The sequence below is a fragment of the Bactrocera neohumeralis genome, chromosome 3 (genome assembly GCF_024586455.1).
Source record: "Bactrocera neohumeralis isolate Rockhampton chromosome 3, APGP_CSIRO_Bneo_wtdbg2-racon-allhic-juicebox.fasta_v2, whole genome shotgun sequence".
Lineage (NCBI taxonomy): Eukaryota > Metazoa > Arthropoda > Insecta > Diptera > Tephritidae > Bactrocera > Bactrocera neohumeralis.
The window spans coordinates 67,166,127-67,184,300 of NC_065920.1; the positions used below are offsets into that span (position 1 = coordinate 67,166,127).

Consider the following 18,174-nt stretch of genomic DNA (forward strand, 5'->3'; position numbering starts at 1 on the left):
ATGTATGAACACACATACTTTGCGGTTATAATGGCAGCAGCCTCCTGTGAAATGCAGATAGTAAGTAGATATATGTATATAAAAAACAACAAAAATAAAAGAAGAAGTTATATTTGCGTTTATATGCACTAATACTTATACATACATGTGGGCCAACTTAATAATATAAAGCGAATGTCAGTTTATGCCTGGGTAAATGTATAAATATTTTAAAGCGAAAATTGGTTAATATTTAAGCGTCATTTGGATATATACAACCGCCTTAATATATATTTAAAATTTCAGTTTCGCTTTAAATAATTTCTACGTGCATTATGGATCATCGCTTCATATTCTTGTTCTTCATTGGCGTAGACATCCAAGATTTGCCGCATGGTGAAAATCTGGTCTGGATTGTAGATTTTACAAAGCTAAACCCGCACTGATACGGCCCAATAAGTTTGTTGACGATGGGCTTTAATCTTTCACAAATTACGCTCGATGGTGTGTGTCGATCTTATATGCGATGTTTCCAGGAGGCACGGTAGAAAATTGGCGTAGATTTTGAGCTAAACCACGCACTTTTTGTTTGGATGGGGTAGAGCACACATCAAACTCCAGTCGTCGGGCATGCTTTAGTGCGATCATACACTACAATGAATCTGATACATGCTCCTTATCAGTCCTTCTCGGTATCTATTCCATCCCGCTCGTGTTGTGGTCGATTGTAACGTTGCGAGATAGGCAGTCTATTTTTCTCCGTCATGACACGACACTTCTAGTCGTACCAGATGCTCTTATGGCGTTTCTGAATACCAATGGTTTCCTTTCCAGCTGTACGTAAAGAGCTTGCAATGCAGTCCCACCGTGCTCCTATTTAGTCTATAATATTCTTCACTCTTAAGGGATAAAACATTCTTAAAAACTATAGAGTTACAAAACTGGCAAAGACATCGTAATATCACGTCATATGCAAAGGTTTTCCATACAAGAACTTAATTCCGATGGTTCAGTTTATATGGCAGCTATATGTTAGAGTTCCGACAAATGAGCAGCTTCTTGGAGAGGAAATTACGTTTGCAAAATTTCAAAACGATACCTTAAAAACTGAGCGACTAGTTCGTATATATACACACATACGGACGGACAGACAGACAGACGGACATGGCTAAATCCTCTCAGCTCAACATACTGATCATTTATAAATACACAATTTATAAGTTCTGCGACGATTATGCCTTAAATATGGTGTAACAAACTTCGTGAGAAACTTAATATACCAAAACTGTTCAAATTTACCTCGAAGTGTTACCACAAAAGGCGTGAAAGCATAAAAGTAATTAGTTAGAAGTAGACATGCACATACACATACATATACACAAAGTATGTGTGTATTTAAATAACGAGCCAACCATTATTGTTACTAAATGTAATTAAGTAATTTAAGGCAAATGAAATGAAATGAAAATGAACAAACAGTACTTGTATGACACACTGTCACAATGACTGAACTCAATGTTGAGTTCAGTGTTATGTTTCGTCTACTGTGATGAAAGTAATTACGAACAGGTAAGGAAGACCTAAGTTCGGGGATAACCGAACAATTCATACTCTTGCAATTTGCAATGGTTAAGGGGCTATACCAATGTGACACTATCAAAAAAAATTTTTTTTTTTTGCTTTTTCGATAGTTTATATTTCCACAAATACCCTGAGAATTTTGAATAGTTTTTGGACGGCAGCGTTCTAAAAAGCGACCGCTCACAGTTATAGTCATATACATATGAGTGAAACTTTAAACGTCTTTTTCTCGAAACGACATTTTTCAAAATCATCATAACTCAACGAGAAATTAACCGAACGACTTCAAATTAAAACTGAGTATTGTTGAATACATTTCTTCTTCTTCTCAATTGGCGTAGACACCGCTTACGCCGAGTTAACAACAGTGCGCCAGTCGTTTCTTCTTTTCGCTACGTGGCGCCAATTGGATATTCCAAGCGTATCCAGGTCCTTGTCCACTTGGTCCTTCCAACGGAGTGGTGGTCTTCCTCTTCCTCTGCTTCCCCGGCGGGTACTGCGTCGAATACTTTCAGAGCTGGAGTGTTTTCGTCCAGCCGGACAACATGACCTAGCGAGCGTAGCCGCTGTCTTTTAATTCGCTGAACTATGTCGATGTCGTCGTATATCTCGTACAGCTCATCGTTCCATCGAATGCGGTATTCGCCGTGGCTAACGCGCAAAGGACCATAAATCTTTCGCAGAACTTTTCTCTCGAAAACTCGCAAGATCGACGCATCCGTTGTTGACATCGTCCAAGACTCTGCACCATATAGCAGGACGGGAACGGTTGAATACATTTACTATACAATAATTTACGATCTTTTGGATTGGTATGAATTTTGTCAATTTGGCATTAAAAAAAAGACCAATTTTTACCTTAAAACTTTTTTTTTCAAAATTACGCCAGTTTGTTAATTTTTGATATTTTTCAAAGATCGTAGGTCATTGTATAGGAAATATCTTTAAGTTTAATAAACTTTTAAAATTTGTTTGTTTCAGATACTCATTCGGCCGGAGTCATGCCAGCAGTTGGGGCAGTTTTTTTTTGGCACCTCCGAAGACAGCCCATAACTCCGTTATTTTTCAATTTTTTTTTTAAATAAATCTTTAAATATAGCTGAAGCTAAACCTTCTTACGTTCGAAGAAGTTCCAAAATTCAATCGCATACTTTCTTTTAAAAAAAATTAACGAATATCGCCTAATTTTTAATGCGTTACACTGGTATAGCCCCTTAAAGCCAGGATGGTGAAGGTATTTAATCTACATAAGGTCTGTTAATCATATGAGGAGTAAGGCGAATTTTCACTAGATTTATTTCATTCTTTGCATAAATAGGCACCGTTTTAAAACACGCTCTCTCAGTTCTATTATGAAACTCACATATTGCCCGATATATGCGGTATACAGTTACCCGGCAATTTGAAAATTTATATTTTTTTTCTAGGAGCTCGGGGAAGTATTGTCCCGATTAAACCCATTTGTAGCACACATATTACTATCAGGAAAGGATTCTCTATTTATTTCAATGATAAATCTGACACATAGACCAATATTTTTGGTAACAAGAAACTATACTGGGGTCCAAATATTCGGTACCTAGGGACTTGAAAAGTTTTGTTGGATTTAGAAAAGTTTTGATCATACGGTTTATCCGGTTACTTATTAATTACTTCTTGATTTATATACTCGAATGGAAAGAATAAAATGGAACTTAAAATTGTGTTTAATGTGAAGTAATCGGATTTTTTTTCGAAAAATTGGCGGTTCTACGTCCATCGTCCGATTTTTACACCAGATCGTATAAAGAATTTTCATACTACCTCGGGATTAAAATTATTAACTCTGGCTCTTGAAGTGAAAGGTTTGGTTTGCTTTATCTTTGATTGTTAAAAGTTGTTAGTATTGATTGATTACAATAATTACAGAAGAAACTTTTGCTTTTAAGGCTGTAAAGAAAAGTAATGGATATGTGATAACCAAGGATGCTCTCGAAATCGCTGAGTTTCGCTGACTGGTAGCCAACCTCTGAATGAATTTTTAGCTTCGGTAAACCATAAGTTGAATATCATTTTTGTCGTAGACAATTTTGCGCTCAATTTTTCTCCAGCAAGAATATCTCACTCCGTTAAATTGGCAGTACCAAGAGACGGCGGCCTCTCACAGCAGCAACAACCTGTCATACGTCGTAGCAAATATCTAATCTCCGTCATAGTTGTAATAGCGGCAGCTCATCATCACAACCGTTAGATTCGTGGAACACTGTTCGACTACAAAGTAAAACTGAAAATTGTATAGGTTATCGAAATCTCGAAAATTGCTTCCCAAAACTTGTAATATAATTAATACAGATTTCCAATACTGAGCGCATACTCAACAGAAAATCGCTGGTGCAATTGGATGCTAGCAGCAACAAGTAAGACTTGAGGGAGCGAAGCAGTTGCTTCGCTTGGCCGAAAGCGGTAAAATTCCAAACATTGTGTTTTCTGACGAAAAAATTTTTCCAATTGAGCAATTCGTAAACTCTCAAAACGATAGGGTTTACTTGACCGACCATTCATACGAGAATCTAAGTCATCGGTTGGCCACCAGGAGGCAGCACCCGCCACAAATAATGGTTTGAGCCGCTGTCACCGCAGATGGGCGTTCTCCAATTGTTTTCATCGAGCCTGGCGTCAAAGTAAATGCGATATATTATCGGGAAAGTGTTCTGGAGGCTGCTTTGAAGCCGTGGGCAAACAAACATTTTGGTCGCAAACCATGGACGTTTCAACAAGACTCAGCACCGTCTCACAAAGCGCGAGTGAACCAAGAATGGCTGAAAAACAACGTTCCAAACTTCATTACGACCACACAATGGCTCTCGAATTCACCAGATGCGAATCCAATGGATTGTTCTCTCTGAGCCATTTTAGAGAGCAAGGTCCGAAATAAAAAATACACCAGTATCGAGATGCTGAAGAAAGCCATTGTCCGTGAGTGGGCCAAAATACCGGCAAGTCACATTCAGGCAGCTTGCGATTCGTTTTTTGACCGTCTCAAGGCCATAGTTAAGGCAAAAGGTGGTCATATGGAGTAAAAGTGAATTGGTCCTGAATTAATGCTTATTTTCACACCTTTTGTACATTAAAGTAAATAAAAGTAATTTTCCAAACCGAAGTTATGGCTTTTTTAATTGGTTACACTTCGAGTGCCGGGTCGTCAAAAATTATCACAAAAACCAACGCATTTTGTCGATACGATATTCAAGATAATATATGTCAATATTTTTATTCATAATATATCCGAAATAGATATTTTCTTTCATAGTCAAAAGATATAGTGTTAATTGCAGTACAACTTGGATTTCAAGCTTAACTCTGAACAGCGAAACCAACTGAAACCCGTTTCATTTTAGCGCCAGTATGTCTGTATTTACGCGCTCATAAAGAAAATTTCTTTTACCTACGGCTACATAAAACATTAATGAATATGCTCATACATTATCTCAATACGCCCAACTGACTTTATTGTAACGATTAAACGGCGTGGATAAGAAAATATGTATATAAATAAATAGATAAGTCAAAAGTGAACAACCTATTTAATGCTGCTATCAACTACCACACTCGCGTGCCTCATTTGCACAAGAGCTCTATTATTTACATAAACCACTACGCAGCAATCAAGTGCTTATAGAAACGTTCATCTACAGACTTTAGTCAGTCGCGTCATACACTGCGTATGAGTAACATTTGTACGCACATGCTGATAGAAGTATGGGCGTTATGCTCTGCTCGACTTTCAGCGTCCACTCTACAAGCATCCTAAGTCATCAGTACTTATTTTTTATCCTCGTAATGCTGTACAACAATCAATATCAGGATATAGATTCAAAATCATATAAAAAGTTGTCAAGCGTTAAATTGCGGAAAAATCTAATCTCTGCCTTTTTAACTGCTATCATGAAGTTTTTCAATATTTAACAAGCAAAGTCAATGGGAAATCATGGTTATTTTGCAATTTTAGTTTTTCATCGACATTCCATTGTCCAAATAAATTGATTTCAATTACTAAAGAGCAATGCGAAAGGAAAGGCTTACACGTTTTAATTGAAATACAAATTGAGATTGCAATGCAATTAACAATTTTTTCAGTTATTCACTATGTGACCATTTACAGTGGCAATATTTTCATATATGTTTGCCTATAATTGATGTTGTTGAAACTGCTGCTTTAGTATTGAGAACTGGGTCGTTTCTGTTCAAACGCGACTCTCATATAAATTAGCATTTTCAGAATAACGCCGATTTGACATCCCTATGACAAATAAAAGGGTTCCATACCGGTTATAAGGAACCAACTAATCTGAGATCGGACACTCGACTCTGCCTTGATTTACGGTGTATACTTTTGATTCCAAGTCCGGCTGCATTTGCAGTACTGATATTTATACTCTCGCAACAATGTTAACGAGAGTATTATAGTTTTGTTCACATAACGGTTGTTTGTAAGTCCTAAAACTAAAAGAGTCAGATATAGCGTTATATATACCAAAGTGATCAGGGTGACGAGTAGAGTCAAAATCCGGATGTCTGTCTGTCCGTTCGTCCGTCCGTGCAAGCTGTAACTTGAGTAAAAATTGAGATATCATGATGAAACTTGGTACACGTATTTCTTGGCACCATAAGAAGGCTAAGTTCGAAGATGGGCAAAATCGGCTTACTGCCACGCCCACAAAATGGCGGGAAACCGAAAACCTATAAAGTGTCATAACTAAGCCATAAATAAAGATATTAAAGTGAAATTTGGCACAAAGGATCGCATTAGGGAGGGCATATTTGGACGTAATTTTTTTTTGGAAAAGTGGGCGTGTCCCCGCCCCCTACTAAGTTTTTTGTATATATCTCGGAAACTACTATAGCTATGTCAACCAAACTCTACAGAGTCGTTTCCTTCAAGCATTTCCATATACAGTTCAAAAATGGAAGAAATCGGATAATAACCACGCCCACCTACCATACAAAGGTTATGTTGAAAATCACTAAAAGTCCGTTAATCTACTAACAAAAAACGTCAGAAACCCAAAATATTACGGAAGAAATGGCAGAAGGAAGCTGCATCCAGGCTTTTTTTAAAAATTGAAAATGGGCGTGGCCTCGCCCACTTATGGACCAAAAACCATATCTCAGGAACTGCTAGACCGATTTCAATGAAATTCGGTATATAATATTTTCTTAACACCCTGATGACATGTACGAAATATCGGTGAAATCGGTTAACAACCACGCCCTCTTCGAATATAACGCTATTTTGAATTCCATCTGATGCCTTTTCTGTATAATACTAGTATATACATTAGGAACCAATGATGATAGCGGAATAAAACTTTACAAAAATACGGTATTTGAAAAATATGTAAATGACGGATAATGAAATCTCGATTCTCACTTTATCATGCGAGAGTATAAAATGTTCAGTGACACCCGAACTTAGTCCTTCCTTACTTGTTTTTACACAAATTGTTGTGACTTCAAAGACAGTCGAGGACGACTTTTGACATCGTCAACTGATGAAAATATTAAAAAAGTAAAAGATATTGTTCTCTTAAATCGTCAGGCAAGCGGTAGAGAGATGCCAAAAGAGGTACATATCTTTTGGTAATTCATTCGGATACTTTTTGTATATATTTTGAGTATGAAACGCGTTCTTTCTCGACTTGAGTCGCTAAAGATGAATTTTTTTTCAAAAAGAGTACCGTAAACAGGTCTCTGTGGATATGCTTAATCGTGCGAATTCCGATCTCACATTCATAAAAATCACTAAGCTACCCACTGAAATATAGGTTTATGAATCTGACGGGCAAACAAGTCAACAATCGTCGGAATGGAGGGGAAAAAACAAGACAAAACCAAAAAAACCACGCCAAACCCCCTCAAAAATAAGATGATGATTATGGGACAGACCGTCAATAAGAAGTTCTATCAAGAACATACCTTCTCATTCCATTCTCATCACCCCTTCATTTACTCACTTCCTGTCTACTAAGAACAACTCACATGCACACGTAAGCTGATGTCTAATACAATCGACTTCAATTAATACTCCAAGGAAGATAAACTGAATACGAAATGTTTGCAATAACAATAGAAAAAGAGTTAATTGTAATGCAATTTGTGGAACAGAGGTTAAGCAGTTGCCGCAGCTCATCTTAATTAGCATATAAGGACACTCAGTTGCACAAAACGAGTATCAAACAGCGGATGTGCTTAGCTTTAGGGATTATTCAATCTTATATGTGTCTAAATTTATGTTAATATTAATTTAGCTACTGTACAGTTTTTATTTAATCTCAGCGAACAAACAATGAGCTGGACACTTCCTTATTAAGAGCAATATACATAAATGAATAGGTGCACAAATGCCAAGAGACTTGCATAGTTAAGTAGCTTCTCGTTAAGATAATCTTCACAAAGTTTCCTGGAATAATAATTGCATTGTTTGCTGAACCAACAGTAGCCCATATAAGAACGCACACATGCTTGGAGAAAAGCATAGAGGTAAAGGCATTAAGCCAGACATGACATGCTTGCAGTAATTCTTCTGTATATGTTTGTAAAATGTCTCCAAATATTCTCCACTTTGCAGGCGTACTTTGCACCATCTCACCACTGCAGTTACTGACCGCTGTCGCAAATACAATATGCAAACATTAATTTCAATTTCCTGCCAGCAACCACTTATGTGCCATTGTCTACATACATGCATATGTACAACTTCATTCAGTTATCTGCATACAAACATATAGTACATATTGTCAAACGAACACAACAGAACGCTTTTTGTGTAAGTGTATGGACTAAGTAAGTGGAATTTGGATTTTGGATGTGCATTCATTCATAAGCTATGGAATATTTCTCACATTTGCCTTCTAATAATAGGTCAATGCGCCTGAAATATTAAAAATATTTTTATATAGTTTATATTAAATTGCTTGTGCAGTGGTTTTTGTTGCATAAAAGTAGTTTTCTGGTAAGAGCTTTCAACCAATCTCGTTGTTAAAAAATTCATTCCAATTATATTGCCCTATTTTTAAATTCATATAAGTTTGGTGTTAATGTTCCTCTTACTGCCGTTTCAAAAATTTGGCTATAAATATTTACTCAGGTAATAATCTACAAAATACGAATGTCTTCGAACATAGAGCTCCTGATAAATCATTCTGGAAGGTACTGATCCGAATCTTATTTGTAGGAGCTGCTAGTTAGATAAGGTGAGATGGTGGCCCAGCGTTGCCAAGCTCCCACGAAGTCCAGCTATCTTGTAATAGAACACAAGAAGACACGAATCCGCTCCCTGAAGGAAGCTGCACTCCGGAGCAGTAGATCTACTGCCACCTTAATGGCTGCAACCTCGGATTAAAAAACACTGCATTAGTCAGGGAATCTGAAGTTGGAGTTGATAGAGAGCTCCTGACTGTAAACCACTCCACTAACATTCTCCACAAGCTTTGGCCCATTCCGTTAAGAAGTTCACTGTCCCTCTCCTCCAACGGCTTCTTCCCATCCATAGCTACCTTGTCGGTATATGGACAGAGTGTCGGAGTGTTCAGATACCTGTTCTTTCAAGAACCAAGCTTCTCTGAGTCTAATAGCCACTTTCGCAGCCATACACCTTCCTTAGTGCACCTTGCATGCCGTTGAACGCTCTCAAGTGTCTTTGCAAGTGTGGAATTTTCCCACTACTACATAAAGATTCCATGAAATATAATGGATTTGACTATGGTGTCGTAGAGTCAGAGGACCACTTTCGATGAGATACCTCATTTTTTTCCTCTCTTCGATAATCAGCTTCCGTATCCCGGATAAGCCTTAAATATTTCACTGTATCCACCGTTTGCAGACGGATGCCTTTCATTTGCGGCAGCTTTACCACCGGGATCTTATATCTTCTAGTACATAAAACCATTTCGATTTAATTTAGATTGATCAAGAGATCATTTTCGACTGCCTAATTTGTTACGAAGCTCAAATACCCTTGGGTTAAATCATACACGGTGCTCAGGAACTCCACCTTGTGGAGTTCCCATACTCACATTTCGTAGGGCACCTCATTCCATTTCAATCACTCTGTCTCAAGACCGTCCCGAGCAGTTACGACTGCTTCCGGCAGGACGTTATTAATATACCTAATACTATTTTTACAACTTGTGTGTGACTTTGTTGGCAGCAAAGAAAAATACCCCAGAAATTGAGCAAATAGCAATTCTTAACCATGTATGCCGTAGAAAGACGAATTGTCTCAAAGTTAGCCGACACTTAGGATGTACTTGTCACTCTACAGATTAATATCTCAATCGAGGTGGGATTCTATTTAAAGGTAACTCGCATTCGCCAAAATATATACATAAATACGGTTCTCACTAAAAAATTTCATATAGTGTTAATTGAAAATCGGTATTTTATGTATACTTTTCATCCGATTCATCAGAAACTAACACTATTTAGTCCCTATCAGGATGTTTAGAATTCCAAATAAGACATTGGATCGTCCCAGAATTTAGCAATACTTCCCAATTTGTACCATACTTAGTCAGTTTGAGCTAATTTTCCTGGACGCTTCTTGGGCGGTATTTCATATTGTTTTATTTTAAGAGATAGGAAGAAGGGGGTAGTGCTTGATATTGCAACACTATTCCACTTCGAACTATCGCTTTCTAGAAACTCTTCTGCAAGTTTCGCGAAGTAACGTGAACGAATAAAAATATACTTTCTTAATTAGGCAGAGATTGGGCACGTTTTGTCGTTTATTAAGTTTGCAAGCCCCGAAAAGAAACCTCGGATACCTTATAAAATTAATGTACAAATGATCGGCTGAACGAGCTGAGTGGATCTAGCCATGTCTGTCTGTCTGCCCGACTGTATACACTCGAACTAGTCACTCCATTTTTCAGATATCAATCTGAAATTTTGCAGATATCACTTTCTGCCAAGAAGCTGTTCATACGAACAGATCAATCAAAATTCAGCCCTCGTATATTTGTGATGCATTATACGTATAGATTCGGTGCAGCCGAAATCAACGTTCTTTCTTTTAGTAATAGTTAAAACCCGACACTTATGATCTGAGGTAATATTTACATCCAGAAGAGTTACTCTTAACTCCTGCTTAACATAAACTCTTTGGCAGGTTAGAACCGTTTTTGACGGCCAGCAGTAAAGGTTATGAAGGAAATTTTGCATGATAACATATTTGCAATTAAAGTGCCAAATATAGATCCACATTTTATTTGGGAATTCCTTTTGTTTTTGAGATTTTTAATAAAAATTACTCTGGATTAGAATAAATTGCAAAACTCTCGACCATTAGTATTTAGTGAAAATTGTGGTCCTTATTCCGCTTCAACTTTTCATCGTCTTTTTAAAAATCATAACAAAAAAAAACATTGTAACTCAACTTTTAACAAAAGACGTCCTAATACAAGCGAGCTACAAAGTCCTAAAAGAACGTAAAATGCAATCCAAAGCTTTAAATCTTACGACGCTGAAAGGCTTCACTTTCTTGCTTCATCTGTTACATTGAGCATTTAGAAGACAACCAAAAACAATAAACTACGAGTATAATATTTTGAAATACGTTCACGTGAAGTGTGTTTGTACATATGTATGTATGTATATAAGCCAACTGAATTCATAGCAGCAGCTGCAACCTGCAAGAAGCACTCGCATCACATAGTATATATGTATGTATGTATGTTTATATATTTATTTAAAACTCTTGTGATATGTATGAAATAATGTTTTGGAATTTAAATCAATAAACACTTTACTATTCCGTTTCTTCCTAACCTTTTCCTACATTGATCACTTTTAGTCTTTTGTCTGCTTTGCAAGCTTTCAATTGCACTTCAGAAATGGATTTGTATTTCGTCGAACGAATATTGAAATTCTAAGACAAAAGAACAATTCTATTTACATACTATATGTGTAGGTGAAGTCCGAAAAGCTCATCGCTTGAAAATAAAAATCAAAAGAGAACAATGCTCATAAAGGAGAGGTATGTAGTGTCTGAGTTGCAGAAAGTTCAACAATAAATTTTTGAGAAAACAAAAGAAGTTCTTATATGTAACTCAGCTGCCAATTTTGCCGTTATCTGGAGCATGCTCAACTAGAATTTTCGGTCTTTCTTTTTTTCCTGTTCCACATTCACGAGACCAAGGTTGAAAGAACTTGGGTTTCAATACTTTTGTCGGTCGTAAGAATTAAAATAAATTGTTTCGTCATACATATTATATATAGGGTGATCCATTTCGAGGTTCCCTACTTTTTTGAAGTAAAACACAGAAACTTCAAACTTAATGGGGAATGTTCATCGTTATCATATCGAAAGAACATTCCTTGGTATTTATTTTTTGAAGATTTTCTCCTTCAAATGTTGGTCGTTTCCATTAGAGCAGGTCGTAAAATAAGACCTTTAACCGAAATGTGGGTGGTGCCTTACCCATCAGCCAGTTTTTACTTCGCCCAGTATAAAGCCTTCTCATACCATTTCGGGTTTGAAATGATCCGATGACGCTCATCTAGGAACGCCGCATACTCACTTTCTTGCCAAGGAACACGGGTACCAAGTTAAATTCATATATCTTTACTCAAGTTATCGCTTTCACAGACGGACGTACGAACGTACAAACAGTCACCGGGATTTTAACTCGCCTCTTCATCCTGATCATTTATGCATATTCTTCTTCTTCTTAATTGGCGTAGACACCGCTTACGCGATTATAGCCGAGTTAACAACAGCGCGCCAGTCGTTTCTTCTTTTCGCTACGTGGCGCCATTTGGATATTCCAAGCGAAGCCAGGTCCTTGTCCACTTGGTCCTTCCAACGGAGTGGAGGTCTTCCTCTTCCTCTGCTTCCCCCGGCGGGTACTGCGTCGAATACTTTCAGAGCTGGAGTGTTTTCGTCCATCCGGACAACATGACCTAGCCAGCGTAGCCGCTGTCTTTTAATTCGCTGGACTATGTCGATGTCGTCGTATATCTCGTACAGCTCATCGTTCCATCGAATGCGGTATTCGCCGTGGCTAACGCGCAAAGGACCATAAATCTTTCGCAGAACTTTAGGTATTGGGTTTTCAAAAATCTCCCTTCCGTTTTTTTACTCTTTCTTCAATGCTTTACAAAAAGTGTTACAGTAATCGGATTTAGTTCAAATATGCGCCGTTTCGGTCAATAATACGAGGTTTGACAATTAAGTAATGAGACTGATTTTATTGCTGCGCTTGTGGTAAACCTGTGACCTTGAAATTCCCTTTCTCTTTTTCCGGCATCCCTCCCCTATCCATCGCTATATGTACCATCGCTCTAGCATCTTTAGTTCGTTGAAGTTGAGTAGACGTGTGTTTGTAGTGCTCGTCACGAAAATGGAAAAACGAAATCAAGAGCAACGCGTCGCGATAAAATTTTGCGCCAAATTGGGCGAAACAGCTTCGGAAACGTACGCTAAAATTTTAAGAGTGTATGGTGATAGTGCTCTTAGTCATGCCCAGTCGTGCCCAAGCTCACAATGGTTGTCTCCGCGCGCCCCCCGCCCGAAAAAAGCTCACATGAGCAAGTCAAAGGTGAAAACGATGATTATTGCCTTTTTTAATAGTCGTGGAATCGTCCACAAAGAATTCGTTCCACCGGGAAAAACTGTGAAACAAGTCTACTATTGCCAAGTACTCGAAAGATTGCGAAAACGAGTCAACAGGGTGCGCCCAGACATCGCTCGTAACTGGATCCTTCATCACGACAACGCGCCGTGCCACACCGCTCTCAGCGTGTCCCAGTATTTGGCCTCTAAAACGCGCTGGAATCACTGTATAGCTGCCCAAGGGGACTACTTTGAAGGGGATAGCAGAGTTGTAGAATAATTTTCAAATATACGGTTTTTATGGAATCAGTCTCATTACTTAATTGTTATACCTCGTATATTTCCATCTAGACTTCATAATACCTCCTCGTAGAAGCCCCCCGTTTTATTTGCGAAGAACTCGGACAACCACTTTTCACAAGCCTCTTTTGAGTTCTACTTAACACCAACAAGAGCGTTCGCCATGGACATGAACAGGTGGTAATCACTTGACGCTATGTCCATGCTATATGCTGAATGCGATAAAACCTCCCATCCGAGCTCCCGTAGCTTCTGACGAGTCATCAACGAAGTGTGTGGTCTGGCGTTGTCCTGGTGGAACACTACACCTTTCCTGTTGGCCAATTCTGGACTCTTCTTCAAGCGGTCCAGTTGTTCGCAGTACATGCTAGAATTAACGTCTGGCTATAAGCGAACAGCTCATAGTGTATGATTCCCTACCAATCCCACCAAACACACAGCAAAACCTTTCTGGCCGTCAATCCCATGTTGGCCATTGTTTGGGACGATTCACCGGCCTTCGACCTTTTCACTTGTTATCCATTTTTCGTCGCCAGTCACCATCCGCTTCAAAAATGGGTCGAGTTCGTTCCGTGTCAGTAGCATATCCCAGGCGTTGATTCGGTTCAGAAGGATTTTTTGCGTCAAATCATGCGGCACCCAAACATGAACCTTTTTTGTGTATCCAGCCTTCTGCATATGGTTTAAAATGGTTTTGTGACTAACTCCCTTCTTCTGGGCGATGGCACGAGATGTCACATGCCGGTCTTACTCGATGTTTTCCATCCTTTGATCGGTATTCGTTATATGGAACTCGTAACAGGTCTTCCTCCGGCTGGCTTATTAATGTTGTCGTTTCCACCCGCTCTGAATCGTCAAAACCATTCCTCCGCAGTTTGAAGTAATAGCGGATTTGCCTTTAACAAGGAAAAACTTTAAAATAGCGCGAATTCGGCTTTAGTGAACTCCATGTTTACACGTCTATAACTGTTGAACGCAGTATCCAAAATAATCATGCATAGCGTCATTTTATAGGTTATGTCAAGATCTTTCAAAGATGTATAGTATTGCCATATACTAGCTCTGTAGCGCTTTATACCTAACCGCGAAATCCAAAAGACAAAAAGGCGGAAAGATATTTGACAACCCAATATATAACCTTTTATTTAACTCGATTATTTTTGGATGATACAAATAACCGTTTGGTGAACAAAGAAAAGACCAAAAAATACTATGAGCATTTAAATTTTTTTAATATGCTTCAGTCAAGGAAAATAGCTGCTGATTCACTTTACGACGCACCAGCATTGGTGTCTTAAGTAAAAGCTTTTTGGTGTAAGACGGAAAAGACAGGAAATTTACTAAAATTCTTCAGAGTAACCGCTATTAACAACAACAACCACAAAACCAGTAAAAGCAACAACAAACTCAATTTAGTACATTTTGTTAGTTGTTGCTGTTGAATGGATTTACTGCCATAATAAAACTGCAACAGCGATGCGATCCCTTCCAAAACTAAGACTAGCACTGGCTGACATTAAGTGGATTATGTGGGGTGAAGATGGGGAGGTTGTGAAAACTGTAACTGTGCACCGCAAAAGCTGTTTCGTTTGACGCCTTAATGGATTTAAGCGACGGTTACGCAATGCGGCATTAAGCTTCAATAAACGTCCGATGTGTCGCGACTAATGCGCATTTTATTGGATTTCCACACCGAACTGCCTCCTGCTCACCTGTAGACTTCCCGCCAACTTGTTTGAACAAACTCAATTGCACAGCGGTTCACTGATTTTGACGGGTTTGGCGGCGCTTTTGTGTATTTAGACATATAGATTTGCTGAGTATTTAGTTCGTCTCTTTGTCTGTCCATCTATCAGAAAATGCGGGAGAGTGACTGAAAAACTGTAATGCTTTGCATTAGTTCGCTGAGAAGATTTATTCAAAAGCTCAACTGTGGACATAAATTGAGCGCGCTTCGTGAACACAAAGAGCTTCAGTGGTTTACGTGTTCTAGAAATAAGATAAAAAGACGGACAATAATTAATGGTATGAGAATCTGAAAAATAGAGAAATTGACGCTATGCTTCTGGGCACGTTTTGTAATCAAATGTATTTACCTGAATTAAATGTAATATTAAATTCGTTTGCGACTAATGGAAATGCAGTTTTTGTCAAAAATTTTATTTAACTCACATGTTAAAAAAAACGACAAGCTATCTGAATCCCGATCTCTAAAGAATGTGTTTCGCGCACTCCGCTAAACTTATGGTCAACATAATAAGCCTACTAAGCATATATTGGCAATACCATAACCTATCTTCAGATGCGGCATTCACTGTGGGATAATATTCGACCGAATAGACCCCGTCTGTTCGTAGCAACTCGAACTGAAGTATGGAATGACTTGGCGCATTTTAAGTCCAGACCTTAAATTGAAAGCGTACAAAATACAGCTTGGGCAAGAACTGAAGCCGCCCGAGCTTCCCAAGCTATATAACTACGCTCTATGGGCTCTTGCAAAATTCCAAGGAAACCTGACGTTTTTTAGCGATGAGACCCATTTCTGACTCAATGGATATTTAAACAAGCAAAATAGGTCCATTTGGGATGAAGAGCAGCCTGAAGACATTCAAGAGCTGACATTTTATCCAAAAAATACAACGGTTTGGTGTGGCTTGTGAGTCTTAACCGTCAATGGTGACTCGTAATCTCGTTGACATATGATTTCAATAAGACGCCCTTACTTTCCACACATCGTATCAATCAATGGATTTATTGACAGAACACTTCGGTGAGCAGATAATTTTAGGTTTCTGGCCGATCGGTTGTCCACAAAGATCGTGTGATATCTCACCGTTAGATTTTTAACTGTGGGGATATGTAAAGTCTAAAGACTATGTGGACAATCCCACTTCGATTCAGGCCTTGGAGCAAAACAGCTCGGGTATCATTCGCCAGTTGCTAGTCGAAATGCTAGAACAAGTCATCGAAAACTGGACTGAACAGATGAGCCATCTGAGACGCAGTCCAACATTTGAAAGAGATAAACTTCAAAAAATAAATACCAAAGAGTGCCCTTTCGAGCCCTGTTTGATATTTATAACTCTCATTTTGTCACCAATTAATGGCATATACGATAAACTATTCAGATAAGTCTAACAAAATGGGAAAATATATTTCATACTTAATTTAACAGAGAATTCGATATTCGAATTTTCTTGTTTCTGTTTGTAAAATGAAAACTTTTTTTGAAGACTAATTTATGTACAAACAATTTAAATTTCAATACAATGTTCAGAGTATTTTTTATTCGTTTTACGAAATTTGTAACCCTTCTCCACTTTAAATTGCAAGCCCTACTGTGGCTGCAAGCCAATCATAAAGTCAAATCATGGTTTATCACTCACACACAAATTTATGCAAATTTGTGTCGGTAGAAGTTGTCAACTTCCTCGTAGATTATTTACATACAAATGATAAATTGTCGGTTTCACCCTTAGGCAACAAACAACACAAACACTCACAACAGCAAACATGGTTAAACTGTAGGTCTATTGCTACTGCTCGGTATATTTCTACGGACAGAGGCACTTGCTAACCTTTTCACATATCACTGAAATCGGGCAGCCTAAGCTGTGGAGCTAAAATGAATTTACTATTTATCTAGTTTTTTAACATTTCCCTTTTTTCTTGATTTTTGTTCACTGATCAACTCAGAGTTGCTCAACGCACTCTTCTGTCCACACTGCTATCTCTTCCGCAGTAATCATATTTTTATGAAAATGGAAATTTACAAAAGTTCTACCATCACAGATTCGCCACTTAACCGTATTTTGTCCGCTGGCGGCTGATAAACAGGCAGACAAACTTCGAGGTTATAGCCAACAAAAGAGCAATCAGTAACTGCAAACCGACAACGGTGCGTATGGTAGAAGATTGCTAAGAGTGGAAAAGAATACCCACATGCACACATGCAAGTGTGAGCATTTGTGTTATGGGTCGTCAAATCCTCGCTAGCCACAGGGAGGATACCGCATTCAGTTAGTCAAAACTATTGAACAGCAAAGATGCATCAGTTTTCCGCACGCTAGCAATCAAAAGACCCTACCCTATACCTACTGTGGCTCTTCAACTTGGCAGCGAATGTTGGCCTCCTGCTAGGACAAAACGGATTATCGCATAAATATTTTTTTCACACAGCGTTTTGGAAAACTGATTTGCACACAAATTGGTTCAGGAAACTTGATTGAGCTGTGGGATTTCTTTTATCAACAGTAGATAGTGGGAAAGATGGGAGAGTGACGGTAAATAATAAACAAAAAAAATGTAACTTCGTTTACACCGAAGCTTTAATAACCTTCACAAAACACAAAATACCACTTAAAAGAAATTGATTGGTCTGTTTGTAAAACATAGCAGAGTGATTTAATCTGAAAATTTTCTTCAGAGAATGCACCGGTGCCTTATACTTATGGCAAATTTTGTGAAAATATTGACGAGTTGTATGAAAAATCGATTTCGTTCAAAAATTAACGTAAGAAAAATTTCAGATTGATCATTGATCATTTATATATGTATAATTTATATTTATCTAGTGTTTGACAATAACCTATTCGATTTCGATTCTTGGGTTCAGTTTGTAAGTAGTTATATATTAACGGTAAGAAAAATTTGAACAGATTGATCATTGATCATCTCGTCATACTGATCATTTGTATAATTTATATTTTATAAGGCCTCCG

At 38.1% G+C, this 18,174-nt stretch overlaps 1 protein-coding gene across 1 annotated transcript in view; it reads right to left on the minus strand.

Annotated features, from left to right (window-relative positions):
• The window catches only part of LOC126752934 (ADAMTS-like protein 3), a 376,477-nt gene that overhangs the window by 271,383 nt on the left and 86,920 nt on the right, over nt 1-18,174 (minus strand). The window lies entirely within an intron of this gene.